We start from the raw sequence: 4,118 nt of genomic DNA, 5'->3' as shown, positions 1-4,118 counted from the left end.
ACCTATGAACACTATCTCACTATGTTTTTGCTCTTTAATTTAATTTATATAGAAGCACTTATACATATATCTACTCATATACTTCATCCGGTAATTTATAGTTTGACGTGTTTCACTGCACGTCCTGCACAAAACAACAAATTTCACGATCTATTTCAGTCGGATTAAATCTGATTCTGATCTTGATTCTGAGCATTCTCTGGTAACTGGTTCCGTACACGCGGCACCCTCTTTGTGAAAAAGTTGTCACTCAGATCTCGTTTAAATCTTGCTCCTCTCACATTAAGTTCATGGTCTCTCGTTTTAGACTCCCCTCCCCTGGCCAAAAGAACATAACCATTCACCGTACTTTAATACTACTCTAAAGTTACACCTCAGTATCCCACACTCCAAGAAAACTTATCCAGCCATTCCTGACTTCAAACTCTCCAGTCCCGTTCCTTCCTCATGAACACGAGGAAATCTACAGATGCTGGAAATTATTGCAACACGCAAAAAATGCTGGTGGAACACAGCAGGCCAGGCAGCATCTATAGGGAGAAGCACTGTCGACATTTCGGGCCGAGACCCTTAGTCCGGACTAAGTGAAAGAAAAGATAGTAAGAGATTTGAAAGTAGGAGGGGAGGAGGAAATCCGAAATGATAGAAGACCGGAGGGGGTGAGGTGAAGCTAAAAGCTGGAAAGGTGATTGGCACAAGTGATACAGAGCTGGAGAAGGGAGAGGATTATGGGAGGGGAGGCCTAGGGAGAAAGAAAGGGGAAGGGGAGCACCAGAGGGAGATGGAGAACAGGCAAAGAGTGATGGGCAGAGAGAGAAAAAATAGGAGGGGTGGTGAATGAATAAATCAGGGATGGGGTAAGAAGGGGAGGAGGGGCATTAACGGAAGTTAGAGAAATCAATGTTTATGCCATCAGGTTGGAGGCTACCCAAATGGTATATAAGGTGTTGTTCCTCCAATCTGAGTGTGGCTTCATCTTGACAGTCCTTCCTGGTGGATCTTTTTTATTTTATTTATTTAGAAACACAGCACGGTAACAGCCACGGTAGCGTAGTGGTTAGTGAGACTCTGTTACAGCTCGGGGCATTCCAGAAGTTGGAGTTGAATTCCAGCACCATTCTGTGAGTAGTCTTGGTACTTCCTCCCCGTGGAGGGCATGGGCTTCCCCAGGTGCTCTGGTTTCCTCCCACAGTCCAAAGGTAGGTTAATTGTCCTGTGTTTAGGGTTGATAGAGGTTGTTGAATGTTTTTGGAGCAGTGTGGTTTGAAGGGTCGGAGGGGCCTACTCCGTGTGGTATCATTAAATAAATAAAATAATTTTAAAAGGCCCTTCCTGCACCACCCATGTGATCAATAATAGCCAATACAATGTGGGAGGAAACTGGAGCAACCAGTGGAAGCTCACGTGGTCACAGGACATTGAACCTGGTAGAACAGCATTATTTTAACTCATACTGTGCCGCCCAAAACTAGCGCCCAACGTGGGGCTCGAACCCACGACCCTGGGATTAAGAGTCCCATGCTCTACCGACTGAGCTAGCCGGGCACTTCTGTTGCATTTCTGAGCCCTTTCCAACACAACGATACTCTTGTTATATCAGCTGACTAGATATCTTACAAGGAAGCATTCAAAACCAGCTCCTAACTGAAGCACGACTCACATTTAAAGGAGCAGTTGGAATCGTTGTATGGATGGAAACAGCAGCCAGATGCATAATTGAGTTGCAGCCAGGAATGAAATCACGGCCTCTACAGCTTTAGGAACACACTCAATGTTTTAGGAACAGCTTCTTCTTCAGCTCTGTCATCAGATTTCTGAATGGACAATCAACAAACCTATGAACACTATCTCACTATGTTTTTGCTCTTTAATTTAATTTATATAGAAGCACATACATATATCTACTCATATACTTCATCCGGTAATTTATAGTTTGACGTGTTTCACTGCACGTCCTGCACAAAACAACAAATTTCACGATCTATTTCAGTCGGATTAAATCTGATTCTGATCTTGATTCTGAGCATTCTCTGGTAACTGGTTCCGTACACGCGGCACCCTCTTTGTAAAAAAGTTGTCACTCGGGTCTCGTTTAAATCTTGCTCCTCTCACATTAAGTTCATGGTCTCTCGTTTTAGACTCCCCTCCCCTGGCCAAAAGAACATAACCATTCACCGTACTTTAATACTACTCTAAAGTTACACCTCAGTATCCCACACTCCAAGAAAACTTATCCAGCCATTCCTGACTTCAAACTCTCCAGTCCCGTTCCTTCCTCATGAACACGAGGAAATCTACAGATGCTGGAAATTATTGCAACCTGCAAAAAATGCTGGTGGAACACAGCAGGCCAGGCAGCATCTATAGGGAGAAGCACTGTCGACATTTCGGGCCGAGACCCTTCGTCAGGACTAAGTGAAAGAAACGATAGTAAGAGATTTGAAAGTAGGAGGGGGAGGAGGAAATCCGAAATGATAGAAGACCGGAGGGGGTGAGGTGAAGCTAAGAGCTGGAAAGGTGATTGGCAAAAGTGATACAGAGCTGGAGAAGGGAGAGGATCATGGGACGGGAGGCCTAGGGAGAAAGAAAGGGGAAGGGGAGCACCAGAGGGAAATGGAGAACAGGCAAAGAGTGATGGGCAGAGAGAGAAAAAATAGGAGGGGTGGTTAATGAATAAATCAGGGATGGGGTAAGAAGGGGAGGAGGGGCATTAACGGAAGTTAGAGAAATCAATGTTTATGCCATCAGGTTGGAGGCTACCCAAACGATATACTAGGTGTTGTTCCTCCAACCTGAGTGTGGCTTCATCTTGACAGTCCTTCCTGGTGGATCTTTTTTATTTTATTTATTTAGAAACACAGCACGGTAACAGCCACGGTAGCGTAGTGGTTAGTGAGACTCTGTTACAGCTCGGGGCATTCCAGAAGTTGGAGTTGAATTCCAGCACCATTCTGTGAGTAGTCTCGGTACTTCCTCCCTGTGGAGGGCATGGGCTTCCCCAGGTGCTCTGGTTTCCTCCCACAGTCCAAAGGTAGGTTAATTGTCCTGTGTTTAGGGTTGATAGAGGTTGTTGAAGGTTTTTGGGGCAGTGTTGTTTGAAGAGTCGGAGGGGCCTTCTCGGTGCTGTAACATTAAATAAATAAAATAATAAAAAAGGCCCTTCCTGCACCACCCATGTGATCAATAATAACCAATACATCTTTAGAATGTGGGAGGAGACTGGAGCAACCAGAGGTCACGGGTAGAATGTTATTGAATCTGGGTCACTGGTAAAGTTCATAACTTTGACTGGTACCGTGCCACCCAAAACTAGCGCCCAACGTGGGGCTCGAACCCACGACCCTGGGATTAAGAGTCCCATGCTCTACCGACTGAGCTAGCCGGGCACTTCTGTTGCATTTCTGAGCCCTTTCCAACACAACGATATTCTTGCTATATCTGGTCACCAGATATACTTCATTAGGTGTCTGGACAAACTGCTACACTTGTGCTGACTAATCGCATCACTGTCTGCTACAGGATCGGAAAAAGCCGCAGAGAGTTGTAGACTCGGCCAACTCCATCATGGGCACCAGCCTTGCCAGCACTGAGGGCACCTTCAAAAGGTGGTGTAGCAAGGAGGCAACATCCATCGGTAAAGATCCTCATCATACAGGACATGTCGTCTTCTCATCGCTGACTTCAGGGAGGAGGTCCAGGAGCCTGAAAGCACACACTCAACAGTTCAGGAACAACTTCTTCCCCTCTGCCGTCAGGTTTCTGAACAGTGCACGAACACTGGCTCACTATTCACCTGTCGCACTATTTATATTTATTTTATATATTTCTAATTGTAACTTATAGTATTGTGGTGAGCATTTGTTCCATGAGGAGGAAATAACTGTTTTTATTGTGATAAATCCAGAAATAGACCGGGGAGAACTCACAGATGGGAGAGGTGACGATCACAGACCCAGCTTACAGTCAGAGTGACCCTCAAAGACACAAGTGAATGACTGTATAACACAACCTGAAATGTAACATTAAATGACCTTGGACATCCCACCATAGTCCCACAAATACATTTAAAAACAAAAACAATAAATGGCACTGGCCACTAGTAATGCTGGGGCGGGCCG

The 4,118-nt window shown here is 45.3% G+C and overlaps 2 non-coding genes across 2 annotated transcripts; both read right to left on the bottom strand.

The window, feature by feature from the left end:
* Positions 1 to 1,472: 1,472 nt before the first annotated feature.
* trnak-cuu (transfer RNA lysine (anticodon CUU)) lies at positions 1,473 to 1,545 on the bottom strand. The gene has a single exon. It is a non-coding gene; the product is annotated as a tRNA-Lys (tRNA).
* A 1,768-nt stretch (positions 1,546 to 3,313) lies between these two features.
* trnak-cuu (transfer RNA lysine (anticodon CUU)) lies at positions 3,314 to 3,386 on the bottom strand. Its single transcript has one exon. It is a non-coding gene; the product is annotated as a tRNA-Lys (tRNA).
* Between the last annotated feature and the right edge of the window lie 732 nt (positions 3,387 to 4,118).

This window comes from Hemitrygon akajei, chromosome 30, assembly GCF_048418815.1.
Source record: "Hemitrygon akajei chromosome 30, sHemAka1.3, whole genome shotgun sequence".
NCBI classification, from domain to species: Eukaryota; Metazoa; Chordata; class Chondrichthyes; order Myliobatiformes; family Dasyatidae; genus Hemitrygon; species Hemitrygon akajei.
This window is presented reverse-complemented; position numbering and strand designations above follow the sequence as displayed.